Genomic DNA, 16944 nt, shown 5'->3' on the forward strand with positions numbered 1-16944 from the left:
AACCCAATGACATAAGAAATGACTCCGTTAAACTAAAACTTAATAAAATATAAACAGTATACAATATACTTTATCAACAGTACCAACAGTTTTTTTTTTTTTAAAGATGAGCCTAGCAGATCTAACTAAGAAAAAAATAGAGATGAATTCCATAACATTAGGAATGAGAAGATTGAAAACTGGAGTTTTTATCAAATTTGAAAATCTAAAATACGCAATTTTAAGGCAATGATAGTTACCAATATTGTCTCAAGAAGGAATATAAATTTAAATAGAGAAAAAGATTATAGAGGAAACTGAAAAAATAGTCGTATATCCCCCAAAGAGAAGAAACTTCCTACAGTTTATTCCAGAAAATGAAAAACATTGAACATTATTCATTTCATCTGATTCCATAACTGACCTAAACAAGATGATGAATACACATGAAAATTAAACTGTAGGTCAATGTCTTTTACAAATGTGAGTAAAAGAACCCTCTGTGAGAAATTAACAATAAGATTTAGGATGTAGTAATAAAAAATATACCACCTCATGACCAAGTAGGATTTATCTCAAAATGGAAAGTTTAATTTATTATTAGAACTTATCAGTAAACTTATCATATTGGCATATTAAAAAACAAAAGAATATATGTGGTCATATTAATAGATGCAAAAGAAAAAAATCTCATGAAATTTAGCAACTCTTCTGTTCTTATCTCTTAACAATTAAGGAGTACAATGGCAACTTCTCTAACTTGATTGAAATTATCTGCCAAAAACCTACAGCAACCTGCATAGAGAAGAACAAGGGTTAAAAACATTCCCATTACAGTTCTTAAATAAGCAAGAAAGAAGTATTCTACATTCCCTTGGAGATGCTAGCCTAAGCAATAAGAGGTACAACAAGGACAACAACAACAAAGAGCAATAATGATTGGTAAATAGAACATTATTTGTAATCAGTATTATGATTTACATCAAGGAATAGCAAATATTTTCCGCAAAGGATCAGATGTCAAGTATTTTAGGCTTTGTGAGACAGAAGACAGCTGTCACAACTATGCAGCTCTGCCCATATAAAATATAACATGACAGAACTAAGACCCATCATATTTGTAATAGGATAAAATGTAAGTGTGCTTAATTCACCTATTTAAAATACTTTCAGGTTGAATCATAAGGCAAATTTCAATTCTCTGTGTTGGATAAGAGAAAAAGTAACAAATTGACTCAGAACAGTTTAAAGAAAAGCATAGAACCAGAGGTTACAGAGATTGTAGCAGGGTTTACAATCTAAATACCACAAAGTAGAATTTAAGCAAAAGAGCATTAAATGAGACAAAGAAATCATAAGATAGGACAGGACAATGGTTTATTATGTTCAAAGATTCTGTGGGTCAGGAATTCTAACAGAAGACAGTGGGAATGACTTACATCTGCTCTGTAATGTCTGGGGCCTCAATAGTAGACTTAAAGTCTAGGAACTAGAATCATCTGAGAATTGGTATACGCATATGCTTCATGGTTGATGCTGTCTATCAGCTGGGAACTTCAGTTTCTTTCTATGTGAGGGTCCATGTGGTCTTCCCATATATGCATGTTTGGGCTTCCTCATAGCATAATGGTTGAATTCAAAGGACAAAAGATTCTCAAGAAAGAGTAAGAGCCAGGCAGAAGCCATATTGTCTTTTATGATCTATGTCTTAAGAATTCATGTAGCATTACTTTAACTACATTCTGTTCATCAAGGCAGTCACCAAAGTCCTGCTCAGGTTTAAGGGAAGGGAAAGTAGATTCTGCCTTTTGCTGGGGAGTAGCAAAGTTCTAGAAGAGCACATGAAACCAGAAATATTACTTTGATCATTTTCAGGAAGTATAGTCTTCCACAATAATATAGTGGGTCACAAATTTTAATAAATTTCAGGAAGCAGAAGAAGTATAAAAACTCTGAGGTCACCAGGTGATGAAACTAACAATTGATAATAAAATCATACTGAAAAGAGCCCTTCCATTCAAATTTTTAATATTCTTAAATCTCAAGTCAAAGATAACATACAAGCTCAAATTGTAGAATAGCCAGAGAAATATGAGATAATGAAGCCATTACCTGTCAGAAACTATGAAATAGATCTAAGGCCATTCTGAGAAGAAAACAGAACATGTCTTTAAGTACATGTATTAAAAACAGAAGAATGCAAAAGATAAATGAAGCATCTGACTCAAACACTCAGCTAAGTAAACCTAAGGAGAGCAGAAGGGATTAGTTATTAAAACAAAAAAGATATAAATAAATTATAAAACAAAACACTATAATAACTAATTCAGAAGCTGATTTTTAAAAATCCATATTAAGGAAAATTAAAAGAAAATACAAATATACAAAACATAAAATGAAAAGTCACAGAAAAGAATCATAAGAACCAACTTTGTTGAATTTTGTGCAAATATTGAAAATCTAGATCAAGTGGATAATTTTCTAAAAAATGAAATTTCCCTAAACTGACTCCAGAAGAGATAGAAAATTGAAATATTTATTTCCATAGGAAAATAAAGAAAGTGCATAAAGACCTCTCGCAATCCCACACAAAACTGTCCAGTGCAGGTGGTTTTATAGGAAAATTTTACCAAACTTTAGAATAGAAGGTGATTTGGTGAAAGATGATGATTCTTATAAATGTATAACAACTGCATCTATGCACATAATGATGATGATGATGATGATAATTATGATAAAAAATAAAAACACCTTGATGTATAGTGTTTGCCAATTTCTTTGGCATAAATATTCCCACCATAACTGATTCCAAGCCATCTCCAAGACCTCACTCAGTGTGGAGTGGGGAAGAGGTGTGCACAATTGACTCGTATGAGTTGGTCTAAGGTGCTTGTACATACCACAGAGATGATTCCAAAGCTATTTAAACTATTTGAGAGCATAGATAAAGAAGTGCTTCTAAATTCTTTTTATGAAGTACATAAAATATTTACAGAAAATTGACAAGCATTATGGAGACTATAACTACATACTCATCTCAGCGATGAATATAGGTACAAAAATTCTAAATAAGATAATTATAAACAACATCCACCAGCATAAACAGCAGAGCAAAGCATCATGGCATACTGAACTTTATTCCAAATATCCAATGAAATTTCAATATTAAAATATCCATTTATTCAATCTTTTGAATAGATCTAAAGATGAAAACCGTAATTGCATAGATGCTGAAAGAACTTTGACAAATTCAATAACCATTCTTGATGAAAACCATATAAAAATGGATGTATACATCCTTAATGTGATAAAACACATCATCTCAGTCCACAAGCCAATATCAAACTTAATGGGCAAACTTAAGAAGTAGTTTTATTAATGTAAGGACAAGATAAGTATCTGTTACCACCACTATTATGTAATGTTATACTGGAAATACCAATGTGATTAGACAGGAGAAAGAAACAACAGGCATGAAAATGGAAAGTGTATTGCAAAACTGTCATGCTTACAGATGACTTTATTTGATTTGGCGGTTGGAAACTCAAGAGAACCAACTGAAAGACTAATAAGAGAATTCAGTGATGGAGTAAAGCATAAAGTTAATATACAATCACTAGCCTTTTAATAGTAGAACAAAAACCACTTGGAGAGTATTTTGAATGAAAGACACCATTTACAGAAGAAACATAAAAGATATTAAATTGAGAATATTATAATCATAAACAAAAACATACAATATCTTAAGAAAACTTGAAAACCTTCTAGAAGGACGCAAAAGAATGTTTGAAGATATGGACAGACCTCCCATATTATTTTCTATGAATACTCAAAACCATAAATATGTCAATGTGGTTGTTTTTGTTGTTAAAACATAAAACATATAAGACTATATGATTACCAGGGATTTTTTTTTTATTCCTTTTAAACTAGAAAAATTGAATCTGAAGTTCAGATGGAGAACTAAACAAGAATAATGGCTGGGATCATTCTGAAAAAGAATTATGATGAAAAATTAGCTCTACTGGATATCAAATATATTATAAAACCTCAGTAATTAAAACAATGTGGTACTGACACATGGATCATTAAACAGACTAATGGAATAGAATAAGAAATCGAGAACTCAGTTATATGTGGGGACTTAGTACTTGATAAAGTGGTATCTCAGACTGGTAGGGAAGAGATGGATTAGTCAATATATGTTCTTGGGGCAAATGTGTAGCTATTTGGAAAACAAATTAAATTCATATCTCATGCCTTATACTTGGATTAATTACAAATGGATTAAAATTCTAAATGGAAAAGAAGAAGAAACCATGAAAGAGCTTAAAGAAAACAGAGAACTCAATTTTGAAGCTGTAATTTTAAAAAACAAAAATTTAAAAATGTAACTTATTAAAAATACTCTTGATTTTTTTTTTTTTTGCAAAACTTTCTACATAGGGTGGTAAAGACTGTAAGCAAAATCAAAAGACAGTGAACATGAAAAATATTTGGAGATCTTATCACGCACTATGATAGATTATGTGTATTTCTGATATATGAAGGGTGCATGGAAATCAGTAGTAAAATGATTAACAGACTAGCATAAAAATAGATCAGCAATTGTACTCCTAGAAATGCTTGCATGTGTAAAATGACATATATATAATAGTATTTATTATAGAGTAGATGTTCTAGCTAAACACTGAAATAACCAAAGAACTATCAATTGAGAAATCATTAAATTATGGTACATTCAACTTGTAGAATATTGTGTGACTTCTTACATACTTATATGTGAGTCTATGCAGTATGTATCATTAAGGGAAAAGGCAAAGTTCAGAACAATATAGCATAATGCTATTTATGTATAAGAATCTATATTAAAAAAAAAACTCTCAAAGATGGATCATAATACTGCCTACCTATGGACGGGGAGAACCAGGTACATGGGAAGACTAGGGTGGGAGAAAGACTGTTCACTATACTCTCGTATTTACTTTAAAATGTTGAACCATAATTCAAAATAAATAGGATTTTTTAAAAGGCTGAAATAAAATTCATATAAATTATAATCTAACAATTATACATGTCCAAATGATAGTATACAGAATGATGTTCATTGCAATGTTTTTCTTGTAGTAAAAAAGAATGAAAAGAGAAATTATACACCTATCAGGAAAGGAATGGTTAAAATGATATTGATTGCTATAGGGCAGTTTTTAAAAAATTAAGGTAAATTAAAAATAAGGTAAGGTAAATAAGATACCAACACAGAATGACTTCAGAACATATTTTTGAGCAAAAACATTTGAGTATAAAACATTTGTGCACTATGTATTTATTTAAAACCACAAAATCTCTTGCATGCACACACAGAAACACGTGTGTGGGTACAAATGCATAGAAACAATTTTGGAAAGATGGTCATAAAACCCCTAAAATGGTTACTTTCAGGGAATACCCAGAGTGGTGTGACAAAGAGTAGAAGAAGGGTCACAAGGATTAGCTTTCTCAATATCTGAATTTTTATTAAAATATGCTAGTATATTGTTTACAAAATAGTGTTAGTAAAAATAATAAACGATCTGAAGAGGGTAGAAGCTTTGGGTGATTTGGAACCATCGTGGAGACTTTGAAACTTTGTTTACCCAAGGACCATGATAAAAAAAATACTAGTTTCTTTGAAAACGTCCTTTGTTTCTTCAAATTTAAATAACCCAGTGCTGAGAATCCATAGTAGACTTTCTATACTCTGTCACCGTTGCAGGATGGGATATTCATATGAATGAAATATTCTGGTAAATAAAAAGATAGAAAAAAGGAAAGAGGCACATGCATATATTGCATTGCTCACTGATGTACTGAAAATGGGAAGGAAGACATCAGCATTAATAATAGTACTATTTATTGAGTGATTTCTTTAGAGCCAGGCACTGTGCTGGTATTTTACATATGTTCGTGGTTTCGTTTAATCTTGGGTATCTTCTGAAGCTGGATATTATCCCCATTTTATATATGAGGAAATTGAAGCTTAGAGAGATATTATGTAGTTTACCCAAGATCCCAGGGCTAATAAGTATCCTTTGTGAGGTTCAAAACCAGGTCTCACACTGAGGTCTGTGTTCTTCCCTCTGTTCCATGCTGCCCCCCCCCCCCCAATAAAATACGCTTAACAATAGAACTACACTGAATGAATTTTAATTTTTCTTGATGATTCAAGAAAGCACTTCTGGCTTCTTCAGTATTTCAGGAATTCTGTTAAGAGCATCAATTATCAGAGCACTGGTGAAGCACAAAAATGATGGTTAATTGGAGATATCCAGTTGAAAGAAGGCAGACTTATACTGCATTTACAGAATTTAGTGCTTTTATTACAGATACATAATGGTATAGCAAGATCACTTGTGTGATTTTTGCATAGCCCCTTTGTTATTAATTAATCTGCATGTTCTGAAAGCCTTTATCCCCCTATATACTGGTTTCAGATATTCTGTCTTTATCAGCACCAAAATCACACCTTGTATGTCTGTTCATAGACCTATAGATATTGTTTAGATACATGATGCAATTTCCCGCCTATTGGAACCTCATAGCAAAAATCTGATCTCTGTAACCTGAATTAACATAAGCAGAGTTTAGGTATACTGCACCAATGGCTTCATAGACAACCCCTTTGGTTATAGATTATAAATGTCATTTAGAGAAAGCACAAGATGGCTCCTGAGTGTCTAGTAAACTTCAACAACCACCTGAGAGATACCTCCGTGTGACTGCATAAAATGGAAATAAAGAATGGCAAATAACCCATTGACTATGCACTTTCTCACCCGCTGAGAGCAAAACGCAATCCAATGCAATTTTAGTACTTACATGCCTCTGGGGAAAATAGACCCCTAAAAATCACTGAGTGCAGCACTGGAAAAATTTCTTAAATTTGTGCTATGCTTGGTGTTATAAAACCCAAGGAAGCTTAGGCTTTCTCCTTGAGTAAAATGGACTGGTAATTTTGTTTTGTTATATTATCCACCAAGCATAATGATAATGGGTCACATGCAATTTAGGAAAAAATTAAGTCTAATAAGAAAAATCTCTAATAAATACTAACAGCATCTTATTGGTATTGTCGTTGGTCTAACCCTTCTATTAACATTTGTTTTTTACATATTAAATGATCTGTAATATGTTGAAAATGAAGAGGGTAGTAAAAATTAAAAAAAAAATTCTTATATACATTGTACAAATGTTTACATGCCTTTTCCCTCAGGCAGGTACTAGGCAGTATGGTATATACAAGGAAGCAGTACTAAGTTACAACAGGAGATTCTTATTTTTTTTTTATATGCTGAGCAGTGAAGTTGCTCACTGTAGGGGGTAGACCCTATCATTAACCAGGAATACACTCAATGCAATGAAAAACAGAGATTGAATATCAGAATTCAGCCCTAAGTAAAGGGAAAAAATTATCTTCTCAAATCAGGATTCTTCTGGGCCACTGAAGGAGGGTAGAGAAACTTAGGGAACCTATGGTATCCAAGCAAAGGGGTGGGGGAATTTTATGTAGTGTTAGCTACCCATCACGGACAGTGTGGTAGAGTGGGATAGAACAAAGGGGGTGTGTTATTCAGGAAGCTTCGATTACGTATGTGCTTCTCAAGCCTACATAAGAATTTCCCGGGAACATTCATCAGGCAAAGATGCTTGAGGACCTACTTCCAGGGATTCTGATTCAGTGGGTCTGGGGTGACACCCTGGCATCTGTTATTTTTAATGAGCTCTTCCGATGATTCTTCCACATACAACACTTTGATGACCACTACATTAAATGATACTAACAAAGAACCTTTTTTCCCAAGTCCTCTCTGCGCTCCTCTTAAAAAAATTCACATTTGAGGTGGAGATAACAGACAGAAAGTCAAACAAGTAAATGAGGTAAAATGTTACAAGTGCTGTGAAACTTGGGGAAACCAAGGACTGGGTCATTGGGTGAAAGGTTGCCTATGTCAATGTAAGGCTTGAACAAAGGCCTGGCCATGGGTGTAGAGAAGATTGTATACTTGGTTGGTATTCATCAATTGGTTATAAGTGGTAAATGGGAGGGAAGAGTAGGAGATGACTATCAGGTTTTTAGCCCGAATCACTGTGAAAGGTAAAGCCATTTTATGAGGAATGGCATTTGGGGAGGAACAGATTGGAGCAAACATGTTGAATATGAGGTTCTATGCTTACAAGTAGAGATACTCTAAGACATAGGTCAGTAAACTTTTACTGTAAAGGGCAAGATAGTAAGTATTTTAGGCTCTGCAGGCCAGGTGGTCTTTGTTGTGACTACTTAACTCTGTCATTGTAGCATGAAAGTATTCATAGGTAATACATAAGTAAATAAGCATGGCTATGTTCCCATAAAAAAATATTAACAAAAGCAGGCAGTGGGCCAGATTTGCCTTTGGGCTCTAACTTGCCACTCCTGCTGGAAATATAAGTGTGGTAGCAAATAGAGAAATAGGCATATTAATTCTTATATGTCTATGTACGTGGTATCTTTCTGTGTAGCCATAGAATCACACCTACTCTATTTAAACACTGCATTTCATGGTTATTTTGAATGAAGAATTTCTTTCCAATATATTTAAAAATCGCTCAGTGATTATCTATAAAAAAATTAAATATGGAAATATCAGTAAAACCCCTAGATACATTTTGTACTTACTGGCTCAGCAAAATTTAAAAATCTGGCTATACTAAGTGCTGGCAAAGCTATAGAGCAAAGGAAACTCAAAAGCTATTTTGGTGGAAGTATGAATTAGCATATCTACTGTGCAACAAAATTTGTTATTATCTCGTGAATTTGAATATATGCAAACCCTAAGATTTGGCAATTCTTTTCCTAGGAGACTAACCCAGTACAATCTACTGAACACATTCAGATCAATATGAACTATATTCATACCATTGTCTGTAATGGCAAAACAAAACAAAATAGACTGAAAAATTAAAATCAACCAAATAGTTTTTTTAGTAAGTTGGGTAACACTGAACATGAATGAATCTATAAAATGGGGAGAAAAGAAACTCAGTGAGTGAGATCATTTATATAAAGTTTAAAAATGTCTATTAAAACACTATTTTAAAAGGGTCTTTTCATAGGTGGCAAAACCATGGAATGAAAAACTCAAAGTTCAGGGTTGCATTTACCACTGTTGGTAAGTGGAGGCAAATAAATCTAATTTGAGAGGAACAGCTAAAGAGATTTATTTGTAAACTTGGTGATGGGTACACAGATATTTAAAAAACTTTTGTTCTGAATGCTTTACATGTGTTATATCTATTCCTTTGTAATGAAGCAAGCATTGCATGATAACGAAAAGCAAGACAAAGCCAAAATTGTACTGAAATTACCAATTTAAAATTTTCAAGATATAGTTAACTTATTCTTCTCTAAAAAAGAAAGGTTAATGTTGGGGATTGCTTATCTGACTCAGTTTCTTTGCTAGTCAGATCACCTTTCCCAGTGATTAAGGGCCAGCTGGCTTTCAGTGTTTCTTGTGGGCAGAATGGGACAGGGGGGACTGAGGACAGCACAGAGGAGGGAGAAAGCTCTGGAGGCAGGCTGACATAGCTGGTGTAGGGTCATTTGAGTTCCCCAACTTAGAGAAGAACAAGCATTGTCTTTGGCATAGGACAGAGTGTGGTTAAATTCCTCCCTGCTTCCCTGGCATTCAGCAAGTGATTCCCTGCTGTCTTTGTATATCCCACTCATCTGGGCTTATAGGGACACTGTGTAGTGGTTTTGTGGTGGAGAAGCTATTGCTACCTAATTTTTAATTTCTTGAAAATCACTTTGTAGTGTCATGATTACAAGACTTGGAAGAAGATAAACTCTCTGTCCATTCCGAGTATAAATGGGCACTTGAGATGAAACCATCTAGTTAATTTCCCCTTGTTGCTGGAGTAGAATCTGAATCCAAACCACAGCACCACCTCACCCCTAAATCTCTATTAAAAACCACCTTGGGTAGTCTGGCAATGCTTTATTTAAAGTCAGCAGAGAATTATAAAGTCAAAAGTGAAAAATGGTACAACAAGAAAGAATCATAAAAAAATACTAGATCAGTTAAATGTAGTCAAAGGCAATTTAGTGTGTTCTGGCAGCAGTCCTTATTGATGCAAAGAATGTGATGTGTCGGGTCGGCAAGAGCATGTAGGAAATGCAGAATGAAGGATGCAACTCCAAGCTCGATGCTGGAGCAGCCACATGAGGCTGTGAAGGATGCCTCACTGTCTTGCTTTTTCACCAGGAATTTCAGGGAGAATATTTGAATTCTCCCAGTCTGGACATCTTTTTGTTTTTCCTCAATGTAGCAAATTTTTAAAATTAGATTTTTTTTCTTTCATGGAGGTAAGCTAACCTACAGGCTTTGTAGATTGGGTCAGACCAGGAAGGTGGCTATCTCTCACAAGTACTTTTTAGTATCTGAGTATTCTAGTCTCTTAGAGGTCCCCACACTGGTCTGCCTTTTCATATCTACATTCCAAGTTGTGATCATTTCTGCCTCATCTTCTTCAGTTGCTTTAGTTAGTATTAGCTAATCGGATTAGTAATAACCATAGCTATGATTATTAAGCAACTACCAGTTCTAGGCACTGTGCTGGGTCCTGCATATGCATTATCTCACCAATTCTTACAAAAACTTTATAAGACAGGTTTAGTATCAGTGATTTTACAGATGAGGACAGCTAAGGCTCAGAGGCTCAAACTCATTTGAGGTTACACATGGGGTAGCAGAAACAGGACTCACCAAGCCTGATGCCTAAGTGGGTGCTATGCTAGAAGGGTTGCTTCTCTAATCTCATCAGCAATCGTGGGTGGGGCCCAATACCTCTAGAGAGCCTAGCTGCAGTATAGGATCTTATAGGATAGTATGAAGAACTTAAGTCTGAGACCTGTGTTTCTATCTTAGATTTGCTACTTACTGGCTTTTTGGCCTTTAGCAAGTTACTTGACTCTTCTAACTCTGTAAAATGGGTCTAACAGTAACACTTATCTCAGCAGTGTTTTTCTGAGGATCATATGAGTTGATATAAATGAAGTATTTCAAAGAGTTCCTGGCCCATAGTAAATACTTACATACATATTATTGTTGGTGTTGCTCCTGCTTCTATTATTATTATTATTATTATTATTATCATTATCCATGTTGATACTATTGTTGTTTTTGATGTTTCTGGAGACAGGATGCCTTCACTGAAAAAAGTAATTGTGTGGGGCCTGCTATGTGTGGGACGATATCCACTTTTGGTATATCCATTTGTCACAAAAGAAGATGAGGCAGAATTGATTACAACTTGGAAATGAGGAAAACAGATTCCTTGGGTACTTCTACTTGCAAAATGAGGTTCTGGGGGTACCTCTTTCCCATCTAAAAATTGACTTCTAGGAGAAAGGGAAGAAGCTTTGGAGAGTTCCTTAGGTTCTGGTAGGTCTTATCAGAGTCTTGGTTGTACATTTAGGAGGAATGATTGGTTTGATGTAAATGCTTTAGAGGGTCTGAAAGAGATTAGAGAAACCTATTCCCAAGGATAAAGACAGGACAGGAGGGAACCATTAATCTCACGGACATTCAATTCCCTAAGAACTTTTTTGGGAATGACCAGAAACAAGCCAGGCCATATGCTGTCCATTTGCAATCCTCTGAGCTGTGGACTTTTTTTTTTTTCTTCGACAGATCGAGGCCAATGCTATTGCCTCATTTTAGATGGTTCTTAAGCTTGAAAAAGAACTGAAAGGTTGAGACATGCATGCAGAGTCAACACAGACGATTTGATGAAAGTAGTCCTGTCAAACACCAGGGCTCTCCCGACTGTCAGAAACAGTCTGATGACATGTTCGAAGCTTCCCAGACTGGCTTGCATTTTAGGAAATATGCACAATCAGGGAAGACATAGTTATGCTGTGGAGAGTTCTGAGATGTGGAGAGAACAAGTTAATTGTTCAGCCTCAACTGAGACCTTTCACTCAAGCCATTAATCACAGTGCACAGCCTAGACTGCTGTCCCGCTCCAGATGAAGGCCCATTCCAGGTGCTGGCCATTTGCGTTTTCCTCCAACTGGGCTGATTTATGAACCCAGAGATGTTTCCTGGTTTTTCCAAATTCTTTCCCATTACTTTGTAATAAAGGGGACATGTGATTTCTGGTTTTTTGCAGATCCTCAGTTTTAACATCCCTAATACCAAAGATTTTTTCAATTAGTTTGCGGCCTGCTTTCTGTGATCTGGAGGGTAGAAATGCTGTTCTGTGTTTTGAGTATCAAAGTTAAGACTTTAGAGACTCTTATTTCTTTCCCCTTTGGCTGGAGTTGACAGTGCAAAAGTCCTGCATGAGTCTTTGTGCCCCACATTCAACATCTGGATGCAAATTAAGCTTTAGTAACCTTAGTGACAGTAGTTCACCACAGGTGTTAGAGTTATTCTCATCTCACTCCAGTGCCTGTGGTTCAGGGTATAATATCAGGGGCCTTCCGCATTTGGGCCAGATCTCCGGTGACAGTGTAAGCCAATATTTAAGACTTCACAAGAGAATCTGAGTGTCTGAGAAGGACATTATAATATTGAGGCTGTACAGGGTGCTGCCGAGTGTTACCTGTTTGAAAGGTAAGCCTGATCTTAGCTGATAAGGGGCAACAGATCTCTTGGGAGTTTTCCCAAGTGGCTGAAATGTGTTACAGAAAAGTAATTGGAAATTGATATTTGACATGTCTCTTGGTTACTTTTTATTCCTGATAACACCAAAGGGTTTGGCCAGGAGTCACTAGTGACGAATAGGTGAAATTCTGCAGTCCGTTGCTGAAATGCAATCTCTTCTTTGTTGAAAGTAAGCAGCTGCTTTCTGAGCCTCTGCTTCCCAACTAGCACTTCAAGTGTACAGACCCATGGGCTTAATTTGGGTGAAATGAGTGGTGAATACAGCCTTTTGATAATTCTCTAAACAAAAATCATCACTGGCGATGGAATGCTGTCCTTAAAATGCAACTCAATTTAACAGGTACTTGTTCAGAGCCTGCTACAGGCTCTATATTATGTTGTGTGCTGTGGGACATACAAAATAAATGTCAAACATGGCCTTTGCCCTTGAAGAACTTACAGGCTCTTAGGAAGGATGATGTGTTTATGAAACACATTTTACATGGCAAGATAAGGTATCATGTATGTGCCAAAGTGAGTGGAACCTGGAATGAATATAACAGGGAGTCAGAAAAAAAGAGAGTAGGGGAGACTGAGGTTGTCAGGGAAGCTTTATGGATGAAGTGGGATGAAGACATCAATATCTCAAACCCAGAACTCTACCTTAAAGAAATAGCAAAGAGCACAGTATCAGATTACTTAAAGATTATGGAGTCTCCTTTAAGTGAAAGTAAATTTGTTCAATATGAGAATGAATTAATTTAGTTCAATAAATATTTATTGAGTATATCTATGTGCCAACAACTGTATCCAATGGGGTAGGGGAAGAATAATACAAACAAAACATGTCTGGGTATTCTCAGGTGCTACCCTCTCTTAACGTAGATATTTAAAGTTATTGCTGCTCTGTGTGATTCCAAAACCTGTGATTTTTACCACTTATCATTCTGTCTCTCAAATAGACCTCATGCTTGCTTCAGCAGCATATATCCTAAAATAGGACTATACAGAGAAGATTAGCATGGCTCCTGTGCAAGGATGGCATGCAAATTCATGAAACACTCTATGTAAAAAAAAAAAAAAAAAAGGTAGACCTTCTTCTTATCCAAGATATCTTTGGGTTGAGAAGCTGACTTTAATTTTTTGTGTAGAGGAAAGAATGACATGTCCAACGTCATAAATTATATGCAGTATAAACAGTTGCATGCATGCTTGTCATGAAATGGAAGATACAATGAGTTAGCACTGAATGTCATCCCAAATTGTTAGGTTAGGGAATATTTGGAATAGCATTTGAAAAGTCTGCTCCTGGCTCAAACTCAGGACCATAAGCAGAGCCCAAGCTCTCTGAAGATCAAGTTTTTCTTGGAATTTCCATTATTACCCTTGACAGCTACTGTGGAAACCCAATTAGAAGGGTCTTCCATCAGTAGAGTTTGAGACAGTCTTGCACTGGGCTCTTTGGCATTTGTGAAGTTTGAAATCAGCACCACCCACATATATTGGCTAAGTCACTAAAAACTCTATCTCTATTCTTCCTTGCAAACAGGAGAAATCAATTTTTTGTTCATCTCTTAAGGTACAGGTGTAACTGGGCAACTTTAAATTGTTCTAGAAAGAAAAGAAGTCAGGATAAGGGTGGTGGCATTGGTGGTTATCATGGACATGGTAGTCATTATTCTAAATATCCACATAACTTTTAAGTAATATAACCACAGAACACTAGTAAACACTGGAAAGAATCTAAGATATCAAGCACTGAGGGGCAGAGGTGTCAGAGTTTATTTAGCTAAGCAATACCAGAAGAGGACTAGAAAATCCCCCTTACTAGCTAGCAATCATTCTCATACCACAATGAGACCTCTGCTTAGTAACCCCTGCATATCTGCCACCCATGTGACTGCTTTTTGAAGCTAATTTAGGTATCAAATTTAAATGGAATTCTGAGAAAACTTTCATTTTTTCTTTTTCTTTTTCACTCTGGAGTGAGTAGTGGAGGGAAAAGCTCGAAGAAATTTGAAATCACTTTTGATTCCTGTCATTTTCCTTAGTATTTAATCACGCTCTTCAGTTGAAAGGTTCATCTTGGCCTCCATGGGTAGGCATATACACATGTGCTCACTCGTTCATCTATATGCATGTGTATATATTGATATGCATTCCTCTCCATCATCTGCAGGCATTTTACTAATAATGGCTTGTGTGTGTGTTTTATCATCTTTTTTTTAAATGAAAATGACAACATCAAAATTTTTTGCAGAAATAGTTCTTCGATGGTAAAGACATTCCAGCATGTAGGCTAGGGTCATCTTTGGGTTACAAAATTCCGCAGAGGAGTTGGCATGGGGAGAGTATAAGCACTGTGGCTTTGGAATTTTGTCTTTCCATTTGGGGGCAGACAAGCAAAGTTGGTAACAGAAAAGTTGAGTTAGTGGAGAACTAGTGTAGTAAAGAGTGACATAGAAGAAAGGTAGAACAAGGTTGAGAGTGCAAGCAACAAAGTTAGTGTAGTGAGAGGCAAGAGGAGGTATGGATACTCTCCACCCTTCTCCCAAACACTTTCTCCTCTCTGAGGTTATTACTTGGGCTCGGAATGGGGTTGAGATTATAAAAGGAGTTTGGACTTTTAAGTTGGAACTTTTGTTGTTGATGAAGCTGTTTTGGAAGCTGTCTTCTTGAATAGAGCCTGGGGGATTTTATATAGTAAGGAGGATCAGGCAGAGCTCAGAAGAGAGGAGATAGACCACTTAGAGTCTGATTTAGATTTTGGGTTTAAGGGTGAGAAAGCACTACCAGATTTCCATAAATCAAGGAGGTGAGTCAGCAGAATCAAAATCTGACTCAGGCTCCACTCATCAAGCTATGTGTCAGTAGGTGCTTCTACCCAATGGGGCATCTTTTTTCTAATTCATCCACAGTACTGTCTAGAACAGCATAGTCCCTGGATATGGGAATTTTCAGTTTTCCTATAGGTTGTCCCCACTTATTCATGTACTGAGGGAAGGAACAGAGGTTTAAAGCTGAAGTACTTGAGAAAAGCACTTTTTAATGTACTTTTCTTGAGTAGCTCAGTGTTCAGGGTAAGTTTAAAAGGGAAGTGACCAATAGAGTTTTTGATTTCATACCTTTAAGAAGGGAGTCACAAAGCTCAGGGTGCAGATAGAATCAGGGTGATTCTATCACCTCTAATTTCCTTTGGGAATGCTGTGAGCAAGCCTGGCTTTAGTGGTTCCTTCCTTCTTTGTTCAGAAACTCCTTGTCATAATTATTGTGCAGGTCCTTATCCTCAGTGTCATATTGCCATGGTGGGGGCGGGGGACAGGGAGGCCTCTGGAAGAACCTGATAACTCTGAGGAGCTTAGAAGTCATTGTCAAACCAGGAAGACAAGTGTGATTGTATTAACTGAAGTGTGTACAAAGCCTATTTGACAACAGCTAGGGGACATTGAAAAATCGGAGACCGCCATCACATATGGAGAGGTCTTCCCATCTTCACCTCAATGGCTGTTTCTTCTTATTGAAGAATGAAAACAGTAAATGGCCTAAAGCGAGCTAAAAGCAAATCCCTTGACTTTATTCATTTCATGACTGCAATACTTGGTGGTAATATTAGTAAAGGCCCTGGCATTCCTCATAGGAGAAATGCCAGAAAAGAGGCAACTGGATGTTCATTCACCCGCTTAAGTTCTTTTAGAAAAAAACATGATTTATAAAAGAATGCAGAATCATAATTGTGAGCCAAGGTGTCATTTTAACTTTAGGATGTCCAGAAACAAAGAGATATTATATCCTTTGTTCTCGGAGCACCACAGATGCCAAATTATGCACAGGGTTCCCTCCTGGCATTGAGTGCTTTGGAGCCTAGGGGCAACCAGTGATTTCAGAAAGATGTTGCCTCTGGTGGTGTCCTCACCTGAATATCTCCCTGGAGCTATGGGAGGGAGCATGGCCCTCCTAACTTCTCTGCATTCTGATAGAGCAGGCATTAGCAAGAGGGACAGATATCTTAGAAATGGCTGGTGGCTTGAGGTAAGCTGTCCCCAGCCTCACTCTAGGGAGCTTGAAAAGAGTACCATTAATGTACTGGAGAAATAATTCATTACTTTTGGTTTTGTCTGTACATCAACATATGCCAACAGATGCTCAATTCAAAACATGAATATTTGATTAATATAAGATCAGGCATCTGGAACAGAGAGCAGTGGAATTTTGGGGACTTGAGTAAGACTCAAATGTCATCCATTCTAACCACAGCTGTCTGAATGCACATAGTAGGCATTGAAAATATTTGTTGATT

The 16944-nt window shown here is 36.2% G+C and overlaps 1 non-coding gene across 1 annotated transcript; it reads left to right on the top strand.

Moving 5' to 3' along the window:
* Window positions 1-13614: 13614 nt before the first annotated feature.
* On the top strand, window positions 13615-13720 carry LOC125933622 (U6 spliceosomal RNA). Its single transcript, XR_007461034.1, has one exon. It is a non-coding gene; the product is annotated as a U6 spliceosomal RNA (small nuclear RNA).
* The last annotated feature ends 3224 nt before the right edge of the window (window positions 13721-16944 follow it).

The sequence above is a fragment of the Panthera uncia genome, chromosome D2, assembly GCF_023721935.1.
Source record: "Panthera uncia isolate 11264 chromosome D2, Puncia_PCG_1.0, whole genome shotgun sequence".
Classification (NCBI taxonomy): Eukaryota; Metazoa; Chordata; class Mammalia; order Carnivora; family Felidae; genus Panthera; species Panthera uncia.